The sequence below is a fragment of the Xyrauchen texanus genome, chromosome 15 (genome assembly GCF_025860055.1).
Source record: "Xyrauchen texanus isolate HMW12.3.18 chromosome 15, RBS_HiC_50CHRs, whole genome shotgun sequence".
Classification (NCBI taxonomy): domain Eukaryota; kingdom Metazoa; phylum Chordata; class Actinopteri; order Cypriniformes; family Catostomidae; genus Xyrauchen; species Xyrauchen texanus.
The window spans coordinates 14,631,831-14,658,002 of NC_068290.1; the positions used below are offsets into that span (position 1 = coordinate 14,631,831).

The 26,172-nt window shown below is 39.9% G+C and overlaps 1 pseudogene; it reads right to left on the reverse strand.

Moving 5' to 3' along the window:
• Window positions 1-26,172, reverse strand: part of LOC127655863 (AT-rich interactive domain-containing protein 1A-like) — a 35,841-nt pseudogene that overhangs the window by 3,485 nt on the left and 6,184 nt on the right.

Consider the following 26,172-nt stretch of genomic DNA (forward strand, 5'->3'; position numbering starts at 1 on the left):
GCATTCACTATTTCACTAAAATTAACTTACCGATATCTTTCATGGTAAGACGCCTGCGTGATTTGAGTATTGGCTGTGTGGCCTCTGTTGAGCCTGAAGGGAAGGGCAAGTCTCTTCTCATCATTGGAGGCTGAACAGGAGGAGGTACAATGTGAGATGCAGGGACTGGAGGTCCCGCCTTTTGCATTTTGATATTGGTGGGCATGTAGGGAGATTTACTGGGGGAAGTCCTGCTTTCCATTGGGCGGGGCAAGGGTGTGGGGCTTGACACCTGTGGAATGTGATTTTGCATGGTTTGGGGAGACTGATAGTTGGACTGCAAGGGTCTGCTCATTGGTGGGCCGGCGCCAGCAGGGCCATATGGGGGTTGTCTTGGCCCAGGCCACTGGCCATCATGATTCATGCATGGTTCGGATGATATCATCTCCTCAGATCGGTTCATTGGATGGTAGCCAGGGCCCTGTCCAGGACCAGCAGGAGGTCCCTGACGGTTGGGGTAAGTGGGGTAGCTCATATCACCTCGGCTTTGCCACATGCCACTTTGATGACCATCAGGACCAGACTGCATTGGACTGCCCATAATTTGAGGCGGCATAGAACCCTGGGTGTTAGAACCAGTTCCACTTTGTATTCGGTCTCTACCAAAAGGGAAGGGGAACTGATTCTGAGGACCAGGTGGGCGGCGCTCAGAACCAGGGTAAGAACTACTATACTGGTTATACATCTCCTGCTGACCAGTTGTGGGACCAGTAGGGGAGCCTGTGGAGGTGGCTGCGGCTGCTGCGTGTTGTAAGGCCCACCGAACATCTCACCATCATGGTGCCGTTTAGCTGGCGGGTAGCTTCCATCACCTGGCCTTTTGTAGTTCTGAATGCAAACAAATTACATTTAAAATATGTGTCTAAGCTTTTAAATTTATTATGTAAGCTGATGTAAAATCAAAAGATATTGAATATTCCATTAACTAGGACTGAAACGGTCACCTACCGACTGTTGTTGCGGGTACATTCCAGGCTGCTGATTCGGATAGGAGCCACCAGGAGGCGCACCCTGCCCAGGATACTGATTACTATAGGAATCATGCCTGGAAATAAATCATATGCAAGAGTAATCAGTACAGGACAGGAAATTTTTGCTAGACATCAAAACATAAAAATGATAATACGATCACCCTGACATTGACTAATACTACTGACCGCTGTTGCTGGGGAGGGTAACGATTTGGTGAGTACATCCCAGATTCAGCACTGGAAGACATCATATTTGACTGTGGCACTCCAGGCACCATGTTGCCTTCTGGGCCCATCCCAGACTCTGGCCTACACAATGAAGGAGAATGCACATTTATGAGATCACGCACAACCAACCTTAGATAAAAATCTACATAAAAACAAAAAGGCATTTTTCTATACAAAGGTAAAAGTTCAGTATAGCAATACCTTCTATCATAGCCGGGGCCATATGGATACTGATGCCTTTGGCCGACGGGCATGTTTCCCATAGGACCTGGTGGTCCCCTGTTATACTGATCACCAAGACTGCTGTTGGGACCCTGCCCACCAGGCATGAACTGTTCTCCAACTAGGACCACAAACACACACCTCATTACATCATTCATGTTGTTTACCATTATATACAGTTCACAAATTATATTGCATGTTGGTTTACAAAGCCACATTTAGCACCAGATGTATTTATTCATTAAAAATCTGGCTGATTAAGGAAACCCAAATAAGATACAAACCTTTACGCATACCACTAAAGTGGTCCTTGTTGGATTCATAGGGGCCCATGCGCCCAGGCATCTCAGGAGTGCTCATGCCTGACTGGTAGCCAGAGTTGGGGGTCATAGTGTTTCTCCGAGAGAAGGCTGGGTCACTATCAGCAAATGGATCTTGCAGGTTCACACTGCTCCTACAAATCAGGGCAGGTAAGATTCACAGTCAAATGAAACAGACAGCAGTACAAGGCGATTGAGCCTCACTCACCTGCCACTTGGCATTGGGGGCATCTGACTGTGTGGGGTGGAGGCAGGAGTAGGGGGCTTCAAGTCTCCACTTTCCGCCATGGAGCTGGTGGTGGACTGCGGAGTCTGAGGCCCCTGAAGAGAGCCAGATCCAGCTGTGCCATGCAAAGAAAGGACAAGATGAAGAAAATTACTATCCTCTCTACAATTCTATAACAATACTACTACACCAGTAGTACAAGCCAAATTCCAAAGTCAAACTAAATCTTGGATTGGAAGGTGCAATTTATGACCGCTGCAAAGTCAACATGTCTTGTTGTGACAATTTAATGTTTAAGCTTTAAGCTTGACTTAAGAATTGGCCTTACACAAAATCAAATACACCAGCACTCACCCGGGGATGGAGGCTGAATCTTGGCCTGGTTCTTTTTGTTGTCCCCAGATATAATTTCTGGTGGTGGATCTTCTCCACGCTCAATCTTACATTCAAATGCATATAGACACTGGATATACTGTTTTTTCAGAGAGCTGGCCGCGCTGCTGGAAGTCCCCACATTCAGATTTGTGGCCAACTCCCTCCATTTTTTGTTTTTATTAACCTGCAGTTACAAGGATACCAAATGATACAAGCAAACATATTTGAGAGAAAATGATTCAAGTGACATTTATGCAACAGAAATTACCTTTTCAACATTAACTTTGTATGTTTGTGCACATCGTGTTCCTACCTGTGTAAGACCTCCAATCTCCTTAACGGACATGTAGAGGCGGAAGAGATCAAGAGGTTTTCGCCCCACAGCCGGTAGGTTACTCATGCCCATGGCTTTTTCCTCTATGAAAGCCAGGTAACGGTCAACCCACATCTTTCTTTCTGGTTCTGGGCCTAGCTCATATAATCGTGTTATCTTCTCATTTGTTGTTGTGGAAGAACTTGACTTCTAGGTAACAAATTTTTTTTAAAGGAATTACACAGAGTTAAGACACATATAGACTGCTAAACAGAAAATATGCTTTCTTGTAAACGTTAAACAAACCTTTGATTTTGATTCTGTCTTGGGTGTCCCCTCAACTTTGTTATTCATTTTCTGTGCCTGATTATGTTTTCCATCCATACCAAAATCTGGACCAGGGGACATGCCTTAGAGAAAACAAACTTTATACTTCAATTTTGATATGGCAAGAGTTTTCCTTGTGCTCATCAAGTACAATTAAGTAGATTTAAATGTATGCTAGTGTGACAAGACAATTAATGTAAAGTACAAAAAACAGTGTGTGTTTGCTTGCTTACCACTGGAGTTGTTGGCCATGTTACCACTCATGGGGTATGGAGGACCCTGGGTGTTCATCATCCCTGGCATGTTGTTTATGGAGGGGCCATACGGAGGACCTGAGCCCATCATACCAGGACCAGGAGACATATTTGGATAACCTGTTAGTCTGAGTCAAAAGACAACATTTAACAGCAAGTTACCTCATTGGCACCAAATATACCTCAAAAGTGGGATCTCCAAAACTTATGAAGTTCTTCTGAGTTTTAAAATCTATGCTTGTTAATGGATAGTGATATTGTTACTTGATAAGGCAAGTTCGATTTCAGTTCATGTGCACCTGTTGTGAATGGAGTTGGCAGGTCCATGTTGCATTGCTGCACCATCCTGCGGCTTTCTGTTGAGGCCTGGAGGTGGGCACATCCCTGTACTCACTTGTGGAGGCATACTGCCCATATTAGAGACCATATTGGGACTCATGTTAGCACCTATGTTGGGGCCATAGGGACGTGCACCCATCTGGCTATGAGGCATCCTTCCAGAAGGCATGCCAACAAAAGGTGGCCCTCCTCCTTGTCCAGGCATAGGATTCAAGGATCCACCCATGGCAGGGCTTGGGTAATTGGCATTAGGCATACCACTGTAACCAGGTTGCCTGGGGTAACCTGAAGAGGAAGAGGTTATTTTGTAGAGACACAGAGCTCCTATACTTGTATACATTGCCAAGGGCCCCAACAGTACCAATAATTTATTAGACCTATATCAATTAAATACATTTCCAAAGAGAAGATATGCAAAACAAACCAAAAAATGCTGTTTTAGAAAAATTACGCAAAAATGACTATATTATTAGTGGCTGTTAATTTCATCATCTCGATTAAGTAGTGACAGGTTTTGTAGAGAACGATCTATAGATTGAAATAGAAATCTTAACGAGAACTATACTGGAATGAACACCATGACTGTAATAGCAGATTGGGCAATGAGCAATTAGTATTGGCCAAATGTTATGGGCGCCTGATTGCAGGGCTTGTTACGAGACTTCCAGGCCCTTGAATGTATTGGCAGCCTGTATTGCTACTGTAACCCAAAGTCACTGTGGCAGCTCAACTGACGTGAACCATGCGACATCAACTACATCTTTTCCACTAAGGCTAAAAATAACCACACTGTGATCCACTGGTCGCAGAGAGAGAAAGCAGAAGAGTGAGAAGGATTTGCAGGGACAGTGAGAAAAAAGGAAATAAAGAGCAAATAAAAAATATATTTTCACCCAAGTCTCTCCAAAACAACCATTTCAAAATATTGTAGTAAGCCCTATCTGTTTTGCACCCCCATTATAAATGACCTTGCTTAAGGCTGATTTATACTTCTGCATTGAACCTACGGTGTATGTGCCGCATAGTGGCCAACACGTTGGTTTGCATTTAAAGTTCTGCGTTGGTGTCGTTCTGCGATAACACAGCCAAAATGCTAATTATATATTCATAAATAAAAGTTTTTTTTTTTTATTATTGCAGCATTAAAAATGTAATCCAAGAAAGTGAACATGTAAAAATGTAGGTAGGTTACATGATATTTATTATACATGTTGCCTGGAAGCAAATAAAAAAAATACAACTGTATGCTTACTCGAGTTGCTTAAATTATAATAAATGTTTTAATATACTTTTGACATTCCGTCCTGAAAAAAAATCAAATTAATGATTAACAACACCTCGCTAGGCAAACATTAAATTGTTGTCTTTTTAAAGACTTTACAATGCATATAGGCGATATAATAAACACTTTTCAAATGATTTTTAATTTACTGACAAATTAGAAGTGTTCCATTTCCATGTAACTTTTTAAATATGATTTACTGTGCACAATACCGTCAAACATACAGTCAAATCATTGTGCAGATCGGAAAGATCGCACATAGAATACAACACATATTATTTCACTCACTTATCAAATTATTATCAAGTAAAAGCCCTGAGAAAAAAGCTTTTAGAGTTTATAAGCTGTAAACAGATATCTTGCCAACTTTCACTTCAAACTTCATGAAACACAAACAGAACACAAAAAAAACAGCAGATGCTCTCAAATGAGACAATTGCTTTAATGGTCCCGAGTCCAAAGACAATGTGATATGATCCATAGATATTCAAATAATCTAGGTAAAATGCAATGCTACCTTGGATATCATTGTAATCATCTGGGGGGGTTATCATTCAGGTTACAAAGTGCACCAATCACAGCTGTTGTGGTCTGCATTGACGCAATGCACAGTTAAATGTAAAAACAATTTAAGAGCACGTCAGTCTGCTGCGTAGGCTATGCCATAACTACACGTAGCCCAACTACTACACGTAGTTGCAGAAGTATAAATCGGTCTTTAGTCTTATTTCTCACCAAAAAGTGAGTAAACCCTTAAACTTTGTTTTTATATTGTGTAATCTGTCTTGCAACAATATAACATGACAAACTCTTTAGCCACTCACCTTGTGGGCCATACTGACCACCCTGAGGCCCATAGTTGGCCAGAGTGTTGTTCTGCTGATATGGAACCATCCCAGAATGCACCTGTCCTCCAGATGATGGACGAGGTGACAAAGCGGACCCAGACTGGGGAGAGCCATATGGTCCCATCTGAGGATTTCTCTGCATAAACGCTGAGGATACAACAAGATTAATGTTATGATAGAGTAAAAAGAAAGAGAAACTCTGAAGATTGAAAACCAGTCTTTCCATTGTTGTAATGTAAAGTTTCAAAGACGGAGTCACCTCTGTCTTGGCCCATGCCAGGCTGGTTCATTGAAGGGTGCATGATCCCGTCAGACTGTCCACTTGAAGGGCGTGGAGGCATCTGGTTCCCTTCAAAACAGAGATAAACAAATCATGGATAAAATGTATTGTTATATGATATTCTAATATCATTCATATATACAATACACAATTTTAAAAGGGACTTGAAGATGAATCTCTTCTATAAATTAGCATTAACTAGCCAGGATTATGATCCTTACCTGTCATTGTGGCAGGGGACAGTGGGCCAGAGCGTGATGCTGTGGCACTTGCTGGTGAGCCCACCGGAGGGGAGGTGTGGGGGGAGAAGGGTGACTGTGCTGGATTGCTCTGTTCTCCTTGGCTGCTGGATACTCCAGATGTGCTGACTCCAGGGCTCAGAGCGCCATCTGTACCAGTAGGCAGGTCATCAATAGAACCAGATAGGTCCTAAGCAAGGAGTGAGAAAAAGGCAGACAAAAGATCAGAAACCGATGATTCAAAGCACAACAAATATCGACATAACTGCCAACAATTAAAAATAAAAATAATAATTCCTTTAGGAGAAAAAAAAAAGACAAGGCAAAACCAAAAAAGCATAAAGACCTTAACATTTTTGTTATTTGTTACTGCACGGTTTCTGCAAGGGCTTTAAAAATAAAGCTGTCAGCCCTCACATTTGTTTGAAGCAAGATTCTCAACAACACCATGTCTATTGAACTACCATTTTCTTATCAGATTCATCCAGCTTTCACAGCTTTTAAAGAATACTGAAGTCTTCTTGCATGCTCCAAATAAGGTAGGTTGTTTAAATTACGGTAAACAACAAACTGCTTTTAAAACTCATGAACAAAATAACAATGAATCCCCATCATTAAACTTCTAAAATCTTTAAGAATAAGGAAACATTCTAAAAGGCAAAATTCTGGACTGAAATTGCCTTAGGATTCACTCTCATAAAATCTGTTTAAAAAAAAAAAAAAAAAAAAAGTACAGAGACTCTCTTCCACTCGGCAACAATGAACTCTGGCACACTTTATTTCTGGGACACACACACACACACAGCCAGACACACACACACACTCACAGCCAGAGGCTGCTGGCCTTATTTATCTCATCTGGGAGGGAGAAAAGTAAAATCACAGCATCCCTGAAGTCGCCATGGCTACGGTGGTCAGCTGCACATGTGCAGAGTCAGCACAGCTGGGTGTCTCTCCATGTGTCCTTTTCAAAAACAGCATTGCAGGTAACACACTCTCTAATGCATTTAAATCTCATAGACAGAAGCAGAATTCACATGGAGAATTTGGAACGCAAAAATGGTACTGAAAGAATAAAAAAATAAAAAAAGGCCACATTTTTCTGTGGTAGTTTAAGTTTTATTGTCATTCCAGACAAAATACAAGAATACAGTGGAACGAAATGTAAATTTACCAGGTCTGCAGCGCACAATTACAGACAAAACAAGGCACACTTCACAAATATAATAAACAATAAATAAGAGCTTAAGAAACAAACATTATGAGCAAAATAAATCTTTATGTACATATGTATATATACATATATGCACGCAATGTAGACAAAGAGTGCTGTAAACAATATCCACACTCTCTAAACAATATACACTGAACAATAATATATTCAATAAAATTAGTTGAACACACAGTGACCACTCAAATACTGGTGGTGGTGGCAGCAGCATATGTTAAATATACCAGTATATGATATAAAATTAAATTGTAAAGTATGTGCAAAAGGCTGAAAGTGGTGAAAACATTCTTCTTTTTCTTTCAGTTAGGTTTATGTTCTTGTCCTGGGGTGGTTAGAGGTGTCAGGGGGTTGAGGAGCCTGTCAGCTTGAAGGAAATATCTGTTGCAGATACTTTGTGTTTTGGCCTGTATGCTACGGTATCTCATTTGAGATGGCAGTAGGTCAGAGTCTGTGGGAGGGGTCCACTATGATGCATGGTGAGGATGGACGGGGGAGGTTTGCTTTCTTCAGTCGCTGAAGAAAGTGAAATGCTGCTGTACTTTCTTTGTGAGTGAAGAGGTGCTGAGTGACTTCTTGAAGTCAATGATTTTCATCATTCAGAGACAGATTGTTGTTCTCGCACCAACCCACTAGACGTTTCACCTCGTCTCTGAATCCGTCATCTTTGGTGATGCTCTATCTTCTGCGAATTTGATGATGTGGTTTGTGCTGTGTTTAGCAGTACAGTCGTGGGTCAGCAGGGTGAACAGCAGTGGGCTAAGCACACAGCCTTGTCTACTGTGTGTGAAAGTGCTGAACTGGTTGCTGCCTATCCGGACTGCCTGAGATCTCCTAGTCAGGAAGTCCAGAATCCAGTTACAGAGGGAAGTGCTGATGTTGAGAGTGCTCAGTTTCTCTGTAAGGTTCTGAGGGATAATCGTATTGAATGCTGAGCTAAAGTCTATGAAAAGCATTCTGACACTACCGTTTTTCTGTTCCAGGTGTGTTGAGGCCAGAAGAAGGTCGATGGATATGGCATTGTCAGTTGAGCGGTTGGGACGATATGCAAATTGGAGAGGGTCGAGGTAGGGGGGCAATGAGGACTTGATGTGGTTCATGACTACTTTATCAAAGCACTTCATTATGATCATGTAAGTGCTACGGGCCAGTATTCATTGAGGCATGATACACTTGACTTCTTCGGAACCGGTGGTGGTTTTGAAGCAGATGGGAATGACAGCTTGACTCAGGGAGTTGTTAAAGATGTCAGTTAGGACATTCGCTAGATGGTCAGCACATTCCTTGAGCACACAAACAGGTATGTTGTCTTGTCCAGCAGCCTTGCGTGGATTGACTCTAGTTAGTGCTCTTCTCAATTCAGCTGTAGACAGGCAGAGAACCTGGTCATCAGGGGCAGGTGTTGTCTTCCTTGCTGGTATGCTGTTTAGTGAACTAAATTGTGCGTAGATGTTGAGCTTATCTGGCAGACCTGTATGCATCATTGTCAGACCCGTCGAGTAATCTTGTAGTCTCTGATGGCATGAATTCCCTTACACATACTCCATGTGTCCCTTGTCTATAAAGTGACCATGGATTTTATACGCATGTGCACATTTTGCGGTTTTGATGGCACGTGACAGGTTGAACCTTGTAGTCTTCAGGGCAGCTTTGTCAACTGACTGGAATGCAGCATTACGGGATTTCAGCAGCAACCGGATATCTGCATTCATCCATGGTTTATGGTTTGCCCGTGTGATGATGAGCTTGGAGACAGCAATATTGTCTATGCACTTGCTAATGTAGCCAGACACAGATGCTGCATACTCCATGTTGATGGTGTACCCAATTGTAGCTGCCTCTGAACATGCTCAAGTCAGTATACTCAATGCAGTCCTGTAGAGCTGAGATGACTCCTGGCCATACTCTGACCGGTTTGGGAACCGGTTTTACATGTTTCAGTAGTGGTCTATATGCTGGAATTAGCATGACAGAGTTGAGGTCAGAAGAGCCTAGGTGGGGTGGGGTGCTGCTCTGTATGCGTCTTGAATGTTTGTGTAAACCAAGTCCAAAGTATTTCTCATTACTTTGAATAAAGTAATGAGAAATCTCCTCTCATTGCACATACCTTTTAAACTTGGGAAAAACAGTCCTCAAGTCTGTATGATTGAAATCTCTAGCAATACGTCATGGTGTGTGGTTTGCAGATCACTAATTTCTCCATAAAGAGCATGCAGCACCTCCTTGGAGTCAGCGCTGGGCGGAATGGAAACAGCCACAATAATAACCATAGTGAATTCCCTCATCAGATAGAAGGCTCTACACTTAACTGTCATGAATTCCACTAGCGAAGAGCAGTGCCTAGAGATTGCAACAGCAATTCAGTTCTTGTCGATGTAAACACAGTCCCCTCCACAGGCCTTGCCGGTCACTGCTGCATCTTTGTCCACTCGAAAACATCTTAGTCCGTCTTAACTGAATTGCTGAGTCCGGGATGTTTTTGTTCAGCCCCATTTCAGTTAAAACACTGACATAGCATAATTTTAACTCCTGTGCATATAGTTGTAAATGGTCCAGTTTGTTATTCAGAGCGCGAACATCAGATAGTAACACTGTCGGTAGCTTCGGTCTGTATGGGATAGCTTTTAGCTTTGCTTGGATTCCAGCCCTCTTGCCTCGCTTCTGCTACCCGTGGCACCACTTAATGAGTCGCCTCACACTGTTTGTTGCGTCAGGCAACTCCGCCATCTTGGGGCCTGGTCCTCGCGCTAAGCCAAGGCTACTCAGCATCTCCATTAGTTCCTCTTGCAGCACATTTTCCGGGTGTTCCTTGTGAAGTGCTTCCCCAATTTCCAGCAATGTTAGACTATCATACACCAAGACTATATTTAACATAAGCATTAGAGACATTTGAGACCTTTACAACATTTAGCACAGTTTTCAGCAGAGCCGTTTCAGCTGCTGCGTGCATGCGCGCCGCCATCTTAACCATCCACATTAACTCATTTAACAACAGCACTAAACGTTCTCTCCATAGCTCAAGTTACAAGGTACAGCTGCTCACATTTTCCAAGAATCAACACTATTCACCTTAGGTGCCAGAGAAACTAGCGTGGAGCTTGAACATTATGTCTCGGAACTTCTGGTCTAGCAGTTGCTATCAGAGATTTAGCAGAGATGGGCCACTTCTATTAAAATGAATGGAAAAATTGGAATGCTCAACCACAGAGCTCTGAACACCCAAAAGGATGTAGAAAGGAGGTCCCGCCTTAGTTAAAAGAGCCAATCACCTTTTAGATACAGACATTGTCTGTCAATCAACTCTAGAACGCACATGCGCATTAGCTATAAAAGCTGGAAAAACTGTGTTTTTAACATAGTAAAAAAAATAAACTCTTTATGATACCAGTATTGTCAGATGTCCTTTTCTGCATATCGCGGCGCCATTTTGTGGTCCATAACGCGGTGGCTCATTGTTGCTCATCGCGGCCCATTCAGCACGTTTCGTGGCCATACCACCGGCCCGCTCTGTTCTCCCGATGGACATTCTAGTTCTGATTGGCCCAAAAGTGCCAATCTTCTGTTATAATGTTTTAAATTTTAATGTTAAATGTTTAATCAAAATACATGATGTATAGCTTCGAACAAATGAAAACATAATTTATAAATAATTATTTTTGGTAAAAACAAAAAAGATGCACAACAGAGCTTTACATTATTAATGAAAACAATCTGATTACCAGAGGCTGCCATGGCTGAATCAAAACATGCTGATATTCAGTAATGGTATTCAGCTTTTGTGATATTGCTTACAGATATGAATACTAATAATATAACCATTTAATATTACATGATTGTTATTATGAGTATTATTGATACTACACTTTTATACAGTAGTAATATTTCTCTGTCGTAATGTCTTGAATTTCACGCATCCAGTCAAATCATTGGTTCTCAACCTTTTTTTGATGAACACCCCATACTTCATTCTCTTACCCCCTTAAGTTTTGTTAATAAATTCAGCAGGCTTACACATCATGAATGTGAGACCAAACCTTGCGTTTCTTGAATTGAAACAGATGGAGGGCTATATCTGGGGCCTATAAAATGAAAATGCAAAGAGAGTAACTAATAATAAAAGTGATATTTTTAATATACATTTACTTTTTAAGAATTGTATTTATTCATAATTCTTATAAACTAAATATATATATAGTTTTAACAGTGACGTTTGTTACAAGACCATAGTAAACACATGGAATCATGGAACTCCACTATAATGGTTAAATGTACCATTATTTCTATAAAACAAACCAAGGCATTTTTTAAATTATAAACAGTAGACCTACTCTGAACACATATATACATCTAAATATGTATAAGCTGTAATAAAAATGTATTATATTCCCTCACTCCCCTAATGTAGCCTTTGAGAAATTTAAGAGCTAAAGTAGTGATCTGATAATTATTATCAATCTATTTATGTCTGAATTACAGATAGTGTTACTATAGTAAATTCAAGGGTGGTGATGTAGAATTCTGTGCCGAATCAAATGGTTTCTGCTTCTCGTGCCTTGCTTCTCACTGATTCTCACAAAGCTGTGAGTTTAAGAGCTCGAGCTATAGGAGCTTTGCACTCGTGCTGCTCTGTCAATTGAGCCGTATCCATCTACCGAGCCATACAGGAGCACCAGCCGAGGTTGTGCCTCTGTCTGTGTATTTGACACTGCTAACTGGGGTACCACCCCAGTTGAGAACCCCTGAGTTAAATAAAGCTCTCATTTCAGTGGCACTTATTTTGAAAGACATTTGAATTTCTTCTTGTTTTGAAGGGTTTGTTATATCAAACTTCCGTGACTAGCGAGATGAAATCTCCGGTGAAAAAGGACATTTGAGAGTGCACAGCCTTTATAAACTAAACACACTGCTCTGCAAATGGATACTATTGGGCACTGCATGAAAATCAAGCAGTAGTAGTGTGTGTTGCATGTGTGTGTGCTTCTGTGGCGTGCAGCGCATGTAACTGTATATTATTTAAATAAATTACATTCTTCTGCTGTTTAATGATCACACTTGGCAATAGAGACTATTACTTTCAAATAGACTTTTTTTTTCCTCTCAAAACTCTCACATTACATGACATTTTGCTAATGGCAGCATACTAAAATAAGGTACTGAAGTTAACAACAAGATGGTATTGTACCATTTACATTTTTTGGTATCGCAATATTTTGTTAGTACCGATATACCACGCAACCCCAGTCCAGTTAACCTCCATGGGTGTCGGAATAAACTGAATATTTGGAGTGACAGAAAAACACCTCACAAGCATTTTCACATAGTAAAGGGGTGGTGTAGACACACACCAACTCTTGGGGAAAAATACTTTGTGCTCCCACACGTAATCCATTTTGATCGACTCCAAGTAGCTTTAATACAAACAGGAATTTACATGACAAAATGCAGAAGAGTGGAGAGCGGAAGAGGGGCAGGGCTGAATAAAGTGACTAGAAGCTGAAAATTAACTCAACTAATTCAAAATTAAAAGCAGACTTGAAAAAACTTGATTGCAAATTTGTGAACCTGTCAAATTCAGAATGCATATTTAAGCACCCCACTCAATACGCTTTCAATTCAGCAGCAGCTTGATCAGAAAGAGATGAAGAGAAAGTGTGAAAAAAGATAAATAAATCTTACTGGTAGACTGGAGGGTCTGCCCTGCATGTCCTCAGTGCTGCTCTTAGATGCCATAGGCTGACTGGAGGGGGGAGCGCTGGACTGGGAACTAAATGACTCTTGGGAAATCTCCTGTGGAGAACAAGTCAGCCCAGGTTAGTCTTCATAGACATTTAAACCAATGAGCACATGCATGCCTGTTTTACCAACAGATATTTTATTGGTGAGTATAGGTTATAGTCATTACATTGCCAATGCCCGTCATGTAAACGTATTAGCCTAAGTGGCACAAATAATAAGCAATACATATAAATAGGATTAAATAAATATTACGAAAACAATATAAATCATGATTAAAACCTGCACCAAACTGGCATCATATTCTTCGCTTTACCCCCATGTAGGGCTGGGAGATATACAGTATACTGAATATTCATTAAGAATCGTAATGATTCTGCTGACGATATAGAAGTAATTTCGTGAATATCGCGATGATTTTAATGTGATTTTTATTTGGCCAATTAAATTTCATAAAGAGCAACAATCGACTAATCTCACAATCCTTCAGAGCAGTGCTATTAATCAAAATAAATGTAAAATGGCGATATGGTCATATGCGATTATCAAACTGCAAAAGTCTGTGAATAAAGACAGACAAAAATGGTCTGTGCATTTCAGAACAAACAGGTGACGTGCTGTTCTGTGCAGGCGTGGGGTTTTGGGCTCATATTTTTAGTGCAGTTCACATGTATTGTGAAAGAAAAGTTCTTAAAAATTCAAACATTCACCTAATTCCAAACATTAGTAACCGCTACAAGTTATTATAAAAATCCGCAAACGCGGCACAGTATAACAGCAAAAAGGTGGAGATGACTATTGTAAGACAAATTGACTTAATCATTCACATGATGATTTGTTGATATCAACAATTTCGGATTCACTAGCTAAAATGCTTATCCTTAAAATCAGGAATGTAAATACTTCTAGAGAAAACGCTCTTTTTGGATATCAATAATTACATTTGTACTAGTAAAAACGTTAAAAGGAATGTTCCTGGGTTCAATACAAGTTAAACTAAATCAACAGCATGTGTGGCATAATGTTTTTTACCACAAAAAAATTTTCTTTAAAAAAATAAAAGGTTACAGTGAGGTCCATACAATAGAAGTGAATGGGGACAATAAAGGTGAACATGGCAAAATGTTTTAACCAAGATTAATTGGATAATTTTTTTTAATTTTGAAAGTGCCGACCGAGGTTTGATGTTATATCTAATTTTCTTGTCAAAATACATTTATTAGGAAAGAAAACAAAACTATATGTAACAACACAATGCTTTATTAACATATTCCAAACAAAGCCTTCCACAGTATAAAGATAAAAATGCTCTAAAATAGCACCAACTGAACATTAAACGTTTCCCAAAGTCTAAGTGGGAGTTTGACTAATTGAAAGAACTAGTTCCCCATGGGTTGCATATTCATTGCAATGGGCATTAAATCTCTTAAACTCTCATCCTCCACAACATTAGTCTGCCTGTAGCTGTGGCTATCTGCTTTTATAAAGAAATCATGAAGCTGCGTTCATGATTTGCATCAGAGCGCCAACGACAGCATAGAGCATTGAACTTACCATGAAAAGCCATTGCAGACAAAAACATCTAATTCCAAATCTTATTTGGTGATGGTTAAGATGGTTACATAGAAATTTAAGTATTTTTCAGCCTATCACAAGTTCCATGTGGGCTTGTTTTGTACATCAAATAATGCTAAGAGCTATTTTCTCCATATTATCACTGACTGGGAAGCCCTGTCAGAGATTCTTTTATTTTGGAGATAACAACCTCCAAGGCTCTATCATAGGACAGAGCATAATGATCAACTAGCGTGTTAAGACAGTTCAGCACAGCACACAGATGTGACTGAAGATCTCATTAACTCACTTTCATTTAACCAGATCCTTCAAGTCAACACTTGATAAAAACTGACCCTTTGCGAAGCCCTGCCTTAAAAGCCTTTTTGACCAATCCTGTCTTGACTGTTGCTAGGCCGCCATTATGGCATTTTCCAACGATAGCCATTGGGAGTGATGTGTGTTTGAGGTGTATTAAGCGGGATTTTATCAAAATGATCCATAGAAATATAAAACATTTTGTTGCGGGTCATTTGCATGAGGTACCCAAAGAGGATACACCATCTTTATTTTTAAAAGCAATCTTTAAATTAAATGTTAAGAGCAGCATACTGTGGATTGAAATGTTATAGCCCTCATTCCAACATGAACATTAATAACATCAGCAAGGACACCTACATTTGCAGCAAGGACACCTACATTTGCTCCAAGGTAAATCAAAGCTAATAACTTAACATTAATTTATGTATTGTTTCAGGTCTTAGTAAATGCTAATAGTTAATAAAGAGTTCACAGCAATAAACTGTGTGTGTTATGAGACATTATAAGCAGTTCTTTTCAATTAATGTTATCAGGTGTGTAATCGCCAATAAATAATGCTTTTCTTTTCAAGTGACAGTGATAATCGCTTGCCTTTATTCTGATTCACAGTCTCGACAGTTTTCAAATTACATTACTGTTTATTGTAACTACTTATTTTTCAAAAACTGAATAAATCTGCCTTACAATGTCACTCTTCTTTCCAGCCCACCTGAGAATATTATCCATTCTGTTCTCGGTACTTAGTTGAAGCACCTTTGGCAGCGATTACAGTCTCAAGTGTTTTTGGGTATGATGCGACAAGCTTTGAACACCAGGATTTGGGGAATTTCTCTGCAGATCCTGTCAAGCTCTGTGAGGTTGGATGGGGACCGTCAGTGGACAGCCATTTTCAGTTCTCTCCAGAGATGTTCAATTGTGTTCAAATCTGGGCTCTGGCTGGGCCACACAAGGACATTCACAGAGTTGTCCCTAAGCCACTCTTGCATTGTCTTGGCTGTGTGCTTAGGGTCATTGTCCTGTTGGAAGGTGAACCTTCAGACCAGCCTGACATCCTGAGTACTATGGACCAGGATTTCTTTAAGGATATCTTGCTGCATTGAGCTTTACTTCAACCCTGACCAGTCCCCCAGTACCTGCTGTTGAAAAAAACAAAAAAAAACACAGCATGATGCTTCTACCACCATGCTTTACCGTTGGGATGGTAGTGCGAAGGTGATGAGCAGTGCCTGGTTTTCTCCAGAATGTCGCTTGAAAACTGAGGCCAAACGGTTCAATCTTCATTTCATCAGACTAGATAATCTTGTTTCTCACAGTCTGAGAGTCATTTAGGTGCTTTATTAAGGGTACTGGTGTTAAGGGTATTATGTACTGAGGAGAGGCTTCCATCTGGACTCACTGCCATAAAGCCCAGATCAGTGGAGTGTTGCAGTGATGGTTGTCCTTCTGAAAGTATCTCCCATCTCCACACATGATCTCTGGTGCTCAACCAGTGTGACCATCTGGTTCTTGGTCACCTCTCTCCCCTGATTGCTCAGTTTGGCTGGGCGGTCATCTCTAAGAAGTCCTGGTTGTACCAAACTTCTTCCATTTAAGAAATATGGAGGTCACTGTGCTCTTGGAAACCTTCAATGCAACCACATTTTTTTTGTAGCCTTCCACAGAACTGTGCCTCGACACAATCATGTCTCTTGAGATGTGCATGCAGTTCCTTTGACCTTGTGGCTTGGTTTTTGCTATGATATGCATTTTCAGTTGTGAAACCTTATATAGACAGGTGTGTGCCTTTCCAAATAATGTCCAATCAATTGAATTTGCCACATGTGGACTCCAAAGTGTAGAAACATATCAAAGATGATCCAGAGAAATGGGATGAAACTGAGCTAAATATCAAGTGTCATATCAAAGGGTCTGAATCCTTAGGTCAATGTAATATTTCTTTTTTTTCTTTTTAGTAAATTTGCAAAGTTATTTGTCATTATGGGGTATGGAGTGTAGATTGATGTGAAAAAAATAAAATAAAAAATATATATATAAAGTATTTTAGCATAAAGCTGCAACATAAAATGTGAAAAACAGAAGGGGTCTGAATACTTTCTGAATGCACTGTAAAATGGTTTGCAAACATGGTTTCATTTAGTGCAGCCTCCATCAGCTATTGAAATTATCATAGATACGAGTTTCCTATTTGGAGTTAGACATGAACACCCCCTCAAGTCGTAACTACATCAGGGTAACACAATTTTGATACCCGAAATGTGAGACAAAGTTTCAATACGGTTGAGGTGTGCATGCTTTCTGTAGTGAAAAATTAAATTATCATAAGCAAGCTGACTAACTTGTATAGAGCAGTTCATATTGCAGCCCAAAAACCCAAAACAAGAATTTAAGCCATGAGTTCCCTCTGGATTTTCAAAATGGCAGTTTTGGATTTATGAGTAAAATAAGATCTGTGGACAACATTACATTAAGGTCCTTATCTAGCAACTTATTAGCAACAAACATTTATTAAAACATGGTGGCTTCAAAAGTCACATTTGAAGTATGAAGTATACTTACCACAGTTTAAGTATAACCTTATTGAACTAAGTGTAAATTTAAAAACCTGTAGCAAATTCATGAGGGAACTAGGGCTGGGCGAAATTTGAAAAATATGAGCGATAATTGCCTTAAAAATATCTTTCAATATCGATTTAAGATCAATATCGTAATATAGTTAATGCTGCCTAAAGAAAAGAAAAGAAAATTTTAGGTTCAATGTGAATGTGTCTTGTATTACTTTATGATTTAAATCACAAAGATATATATTACTAAACCTGCAGAGTTGCGTTCACAATGCATCTTAACCGTGCGGAAATGGTGAACTAAACTCACAGCACCTCCCTAGATGATCGGAGATAATTTGCAGCATTCTCAAGATGACGTTATTCTTGCTAACAGTTTTCAGAAGAATGAAACAATGAGTAAAAACTCTTTACATGCGCTTGTTCCATGAGACAGGCTTGCGATGCACGCTGACATGCATGTGTTCCACATGATAGGCTTGTGCTGAACGCCTCTGAACAAACAGTGAATCAAAAGCATTAACGGCTTTTCTTTTGTCTGTTCTTCAAAATATAATAAGGTGTGTTTCTTCAAGCGCATGTTTTTTTAACTAACAGCATTTCTTGTCATGTGTCACTCAAAGATGTTTTTAGGTGGCCCGCCTGTTGCGAGTTGATGTGCAAAATTACTTGTGCAAGAAATTTGTTTGGACAAGGAGCTTGCGGACTGGATTAAGCCTTGTCGAATTTTGCAGGAGGTGGGTGCTAGTTTTACACCCTGGCCACTGTTTACTATATTTGCCGACTTCCCAGATCCATGGTTTTGCCATTTCCAGATACTGTCGATCATGGTCCGTTTGCAATCGGCATCTGGATTTTTGTAAGACATAGTCCATATCCAATTACAATGTCCTATCACCCAGCCCTAGAGGGAACCAATGGTGAATTAGCCTTCCGTGTTCGCCTATAAATTGACGTCACGTCTGAACACCCAAAATAAGAGTTCCAAGAAATATGCAATAATGCACCTGGCATCCTCCATGTTTCCAATTCTGACAAAAAAGAACTTGAACATGACTTACTGATAATTATGACTTCAGAAGTGGGAAATTATGATAGCACATTTAGGCAGCATTAGCCCTGCCTGCACCCATGCAGCATTAGCCCTGCCTGCACCCATGCAAGAACACTTTCATACTGAAATAGTAAGGCCTAAGTTACCTGTGGAGGCGGGGCAAATCGTTGAAACGGTGATTGATGTTGCTGCTGTTGTTGCTGCTGTTGTTGCTGCTGCTGCGGTAGATTCTGGGCATATGACGTGGGCTGGCCCTGCGGCATCTGACCATGTCCTGCGGGCGGCTGAGAAGCAGAAGTGGGCGTCTGTTGTGGCTGCTGTGATGGCGGCTGCTGGGGGCCTTGACCAGGTGGGTAGCTAGGCTGGGTTTGAGAGGCAGGAGGAGCCTGGGAGTTGCCCTGCTGTGGGGTCTGGGACTGTGGCACCTGTTGCTGGGGATAGGGAGACTGACTAGATTGGGGGGTTGCTGCTGTGGACTGTGAGTACAGGGACTGGGATGGACCAGGCGAGGGGCCGGGAATCTGCCCCTGAGGCTGCTGGGGCATGTGGGACTGTTGATAAGGAGGACCGGCCTGTCCATGTGGGCCAGATGGCTGGGGGGCGTGAGGTTGCTGTGAATAAGTTCCCTGACCTGGTTGTCCAGGGGTAGTCTGGGGGTATGGCAACTGCTGTTGGCCCGAGTGAGGCCCCTGGCCATGTTGGCTGTAATAGGGCTGCTGCCCCTGCTGCACGAAGCCCCCTGTTCCCTGCTGTCCATATGATGGCATCTGCACAAACAAGTAGGATACCACTAAAGATCAATGCACTCATTCATTTCCTACACTCACTTACTGGTTCTACAGCATGTGGGTAAAATAAAAAAAGGAAACAAAAGCTTCCTTTCATCTGCATGCTCCATAGTATGATACTATGCCCCATAAATATTAAGGGAAAAATACAATGTAGCCAATTTACTGTAAAAATATGATCTTGAGCAGCATTACATTTGTAAATATTTATTAAGGGTGGGAATGGCTTGAGATCCCACGATGCATCGGTCCCGATGTGACATATCATTATTTTTATGTTTTGCACCAAAATCTGATTTTGCTAGCAAACAAGACAGGGCATTGAGCGTCTGCGCAGCTATGCTACTCAAACTTTAGAAGTAATGCATCTTATTTAAAATTCTAGGGAGGTAGGATTGCGTAAAAATATAAATATTCCGATTAATCAATCTTCATTTGAACAATCCCAATACGGATTTTTAAAATCCAATGATTGATCTTTTTTTTGAAGTTTACTTCAGTTTTGGTTGTGTTGATTTTTAATATCTGTTAAATATATTGCAATGGAACTGCATAGTCTGGGCCCTGCTGTTAATTTTTTTAATAAAAATTTCCGTGATGTAACCTACCCAGTTGGAAGGTTCAGAGTATGTTCTACAGCATTAGCTGCGAGACAATTTATTTCATATGCAAGCAAAATGGACATTATAATGGTGTTATATATTATAACTATATTCAAATGTATCTGAGCTGTATAAAATCGGGAATGATTTAATGAGAGCTTGTTAGTAGGAATCAAATAGGAAAATCTGTATCTATACACAGCCTTACTATGAAGTCCTTTAGAATACTAATTTTGAAATATTGATACTAGCTCCAGTGTGTAAATACAGTGAAAGAACATTATAATGCTATCATGCAATACCTGTAATATTTATGCAGCTGAAAGCATGCAATGCGGTATAATCTACCAACAATAACTGGTTGGCATAAATATTACATCTTTATTTCAGCAACTCTTAATTTCCAGAATATTCTCTTCTATAAAAACAAGTGTGCAGCATATAGCAAAGGAAAAACAGCATCACTTCCATAATCATGCCATCCTCAGAGAGTCTATATCTGAAAACTGTCTGTACGTCAAGTTAATTCAATGTATACACTTGACTTAAGAGGAAAAAACACCAACCTGCTGGCCATACTGCATACGTCCTTGCATCCCCATAGGGTATCTCTGAGGGCCAGGTGGCCCATAGCCTTGACCTGGAAAAGCAGGCCCCTGCTGGGCCCCTGGAGGAGCCCCTTGATGGGGTTGTTGGGCGTAAGGGCCACCTGACCCATATGGCTGACCCCTCATTTTCCCCATCTGATCCATGGAACCTGGAGTCTATAGAACCAGAGAGAAAAAGAGATAGTTCTGAGAAATTCACAGTATGAAAACTCAAGGAAAATAAGCATTTAAAGTTTTCCAAATTCATGAAAAACTTAAATACTGTACTGCATTCTTACACTTGAGAGTTTAATAGGCCTAAATGTGAGGTGAAAAAAATAAATAAAAAAAACTGCAAGGACAAAATGAAAATGAAAGAGGCCACAATAGAAAAATAGAGAGAACAGCCAGAGGGGAAACAATATGAAAATGAGAAGGAAAAGAGAGACAGCAGAAACACTTTGCCTCCGACTCCCACGGCTATTAACCTGACCGTTACCTTGCTCAGCATTTGTTAAGGAAGTCAACAGTGCTATATATATATAACTCATTTCAAATGGAGGGCAGTCTGCCTAATATTTAACACATCCCAGCTGTAACTCTGCTTGAGCCTCAGCCAAACCAGCTTTCCCTTTTTTTCGTAAAAGGCAATCTTGGCACTGAATGAATGACACAGGGTTTTTAATGACATGAGAGGAGAGGTCCAGCTTGACTTGCAATGAGATGAGAGTTGCTGTATAATGATGCACCGAACTGAAAATACTTGGCCGAAACCACAAAATCTGGGAGCATGGAGACAAAAACAGAAAAATTATTATTTTGAATTAGACTGTCTGTAATAATTAAATTCTAAATGTTATTATTAGGGACGCATCAAAACCTCTTTGTATAACTACACATTTCTTATAAAAATATATATTTTTTAAAAGTACACAGTACTTTTCTAAGAGTACACAGAAACAAATTTCATAAAAAAATGTGTAGCACATTAAGAAAACCTTTATCGTTAACTACTCTACTGGATAATGCAGAAGCAATCCCAGTTTGCTTCTGCAACCAGACGGAGAATCTCACATGCGCTTGCGCATCTCCTTTCCTCATTGTCTGAAAACGTCAGGAAAGCGAGACAAGGGGGTCTGACATGAGTGTGGGTGTGAGTTAAAGCAGTGTTTCTCAACTGGTTTATTCGGACTGGGTCGCGGACAGCAGGGAAAGAGCAATGTCATGGTTCTTCCATTGAAGATATTTCGGCGGCCGCCCAAGTGATAGACTATTTAGGACTGCCAAAGCAGATTTAATGATAATCTCGTAAACAGCTAAAGCAGACATGGGCAATTTACAGCCCGCGGGCTGGATCAGGCCCTCCACATGGTTTAATGTGGTCTGCGGCTCATTTATCGTAAAAGCGTTTTTATTTTTCATTGGATATTTCAGTTAACTTGCATTGGGACATAACGGGTCTCCACAAGCATTTACCATGCTCATGGTTGCCAGATAAGAGACGCAACAGTTTAAGATTTATACTTGTGCAAATTGGAAATATTCTGCCTAATGTAATGCTTATTTGTGCAATCTGGCAACCATGCACGCGAGTGCGTTATTTCTATCTGGCTTTCCCCTTTGAACAAACTTAGCGACCTGTAGTGCAATATTCTTCTCAAGGAAAAGTATTATACAGCTACTCCGTGTCCATTCTTGAGGCTGCTTGTGATGTTTGGTGGTACTAATTTGCAGGTAAACCTTCTCAGTAATTAAATTAAATATAAAAGTAGATCTCGGCATTATTGACACATGGAGGAGTAATCATTGACATGCGAGCAAAAGCAAGCCATAGACAAATATGTAAATGTATTTATTATTTGTGCAATTTAGAAATGTTTAGAAAAGTTCCTTTGCGCCTGTATGTTAATCTAACTCTTGCAGTATTAATTTATCATAGTCATGCAGTCCGTGTTATTCAGTTGTGTGATGAAAGTCAAATGTTGACATCAACAACAAAAATAATAATCACTTGATGCATGTCCTTGTACTGTAAAACCATGAACAAAACTATGCAACATAAAAGGAAATGCAACCCAAGATACATTAAATACAGGTTATGTTTAATCTATGGCAGGTCGCCACTTGATGTCCAATGTAAAATCTGTATCCTGAAGCAAAACCAGTTGAGAACCACTGAGTTAAAGGGACAGACAAGAGCAGTTTGGCCTTGCTGTCGCGCACCTACAGTACATGTGTAATACCGTATACCGTGATATTTTCCTGAGACGGTTATCATACCGTGAAAATCTCATACCGTTGCAACCCTAGTCAGAGCTCGGTTTGCAATAGATCTGTGCCACGGTTCGCATCAGTGAGAATAAACAAGTGTGGACCTGAGTACAAAGTAAAATAACTTGTTTTTTGCCAATTTAAGTATGATAACAACTGCTGCACAAAAACACACACGTGCACTATGAGTGGCAGGGGAACATAAATAAGAGTGCAAATACATTGCTCACAACCAGCTGTCTCAAAATAAAATAAATACATTTGTGAGCATCAGATATCATGGCACGCGACACACAGAGGTACGAGTGTCATTCACTCTGGTGTGCATAATGACACTAAATTAATTTAAAAAAATATAGTGGCCTGTGTTGTGTTGTCAATCATGTGCATGTTTGTGATGACACAAATTGATGACAGAAAAGCACCAGGGTTTCACCAAATCTGAAAGAATTTGAAACTAGATCACTGCTAGAAGAGGTGTCGGGAACATTAGCACTCAGATTCAGACCGCATGCAGCAAATATGCCCAGTATGAGAACCAATGTATTTGTTTTCAATTCATTTAAATATTATTTTAATTTGTAATTACAATAATATTAAACATTTATAATAATTATATTATACAATTTCAGTCGTAATTCCTTAACTTCAAAATCTTAATGCTTCTCATTAGGCAAAAAGCTCCATTGGTCCCGTTCTTAATGCATGTTTTAGCAAGCCAATATATAAAGCATCTACATCTGAGATGGAGTGAATATTGAGCACCCACATATTGCACATCAGAGTGCTGAAAACAGCAGTGCATGCATGCATCATGAGCCATGCACATGCTTTGTGTGTGTGTGTGCGTGCGCGCACACCCTGTGCATGCAGACTTGCATTCAAAAACATATTGTATGGCTTCAAGATACTTAAGATATAATGCATAAGTCATATGGACTACTTTAATGGTGCTTTTCTCACATTGAAGCTTGGCAGTAACATCCATGGCACATAAGCACACAATACCGGAGTACTGGAAAACTTTATTTATTAATGCGTTGACAACGAAGAGAGTAATCACTTCAATTCTGGGGATTCTTTAAAGTTCAACACAAACAATGCTTTGTCTCCATGTGCGTTTCTGTTATTGGTTTTTAAAGTAACTGTTTCTGACAAACATTTCTGGCATTTCAGACTTTCTTTCCCCCTCTTATGGCCAAATAAATAAATTATCACCGGACGGAATTTCGGTGCATAACTACCATTGTAAATAAGTACCAGGATAAGAGCTCAAGTTGTAAAGTTGGAATATCAGTCATGTTTTTTTATACAATTGGTAAATATTGGGGATAATCTTTGCAATCATTGCAGTGAGCTGCCCAAATCCACTCGTGGTAAATGCAGAACATGGCATTTTATAAATAATGGCTGCAGAACCTCAAAATGTCTTAATGTTGAACTGGTATTTTGGCCGGTTCAAATGTTAAATAATAAAATATGGACCAAAGTTTGCATTGTCCATTATGAAGCTGAATTTTATTTCCAATTTGTAATGCATGTACTGTACATCCAGCTATTTTTACACTATACAAATTCAGAATAATAAAACCTTTAGCATATTTTTGGCCATATTCTTGCCATTTCATGATTTACATGAAATCTAATCAACATGAAAATAAATTAAACCCTACTGGTCAGGCCAATACAAATTTACAAAGAAGCCAACTAAAAGCTCCACAGCAATCACCAACAAAACACACAATTTCTTAACATGCACACCTGATTAATGTGCTGGACACAGAACTGTTACAATGACCCTTTACATTTTATAGTTGATGGTGTCAAAACTAGATTCGAAACGGACAACATTTAATAGAAGATGTCAGCCTGTAACACTTAAATCATCAATCCCTTTGTACTATTTGTCATATTCAACATTCATAAAATTGGCCATTCTGTCAGACAAGGCCGTGTAAAAGTGTATGGCACAAGCAGCTGGCCTTAATCACCAGCCTTTGCCTTTTTCACAGATGGGCACTGACTCAAATAACTAAAGTCTAAACAGTACCACATCAACGGAAACATTAAAATAACAAAAACAAAAAAAAAATACAGTGCGTCACAGCATCTGATTTGCACCCCTGATATCTTTTCTTGGATGTCTGTATTTAATTTGGCTTGAATTCAAACCTTGAAAGAATTCCTCCTATGGTAAACTTTTAAAAGTGTGAAATGACAAAGGGCAAGCTGCTCTTGACATTTTCCAGTGTCCAAATGGAAAATAAAATAAATAAAAGCAGCACATGGCTAATCTGCATAAGACAAAGTGAGGGCTCCTTTGGCAGGAGACACTGCTGGATGGACTCTCTGATTGGCCATGGGGGATGAGGTGGATACCAGAGCACTTACAGACTGACTGAAGGCAGACAGGACAGCATGCACAATCTGAAATAAGCATAACCTAATATATCTACATTTAAAATGTGTTATTTTAGCAGAAGATCAAAAGCTACATTAAAATTAATCAAATACCATTACTAATAGGCAACAAAAAACATTGAAAGACCTAGAAAAAAGATGCAGTAACACTATGATGATGTGGCTTTAGTTACTGGAGTTGCTAACCCCACACGGCTTGAAAACAGATCTGAATGTTTTACCTTATAGTGGAAATATGTAGGAACAAATTGTCAAATAGCATTGTAAATCTTAAATGTCTTTGATTTTTACTATAATTTATGATCCACACCACCCAACCAAAAAAAATTACAAAAAATTAAATAAAAGGATTTCTTCCAAGACGTCGGTTGGTAATCACATTTTCTGTGTGGCTGTTGGAAATCTGAGATTTCTGACACAAAACAATTGACTGCTGTATTTTCATACTGTTGAATGGCATTACACATCACTTCTTCACAAGTTCTGATTGAATCACACAAGTGCAGCAAGAAGAGAGTAATAATAAGTGGAATATCACAATAGATGTGTCCTAAACCACACATTTCAACACTACACTATATGTAGTGTAAGCAGTGTGAGCATTAGTCTATGTTAACACTGAAAATGCAACAAAAAGAAGTGTACTACAAGTACCCGGATGACGTACTTCATTAACTGTCAAACGGAGTGCGGAATGTTGGACATTTTGTGCACTTGGCTTGCCATAAGTAGCGGAAGGGGCGGAGTTACCTGGCTGTGATGCAGGTCTGACAAAACAATAGAGCACAA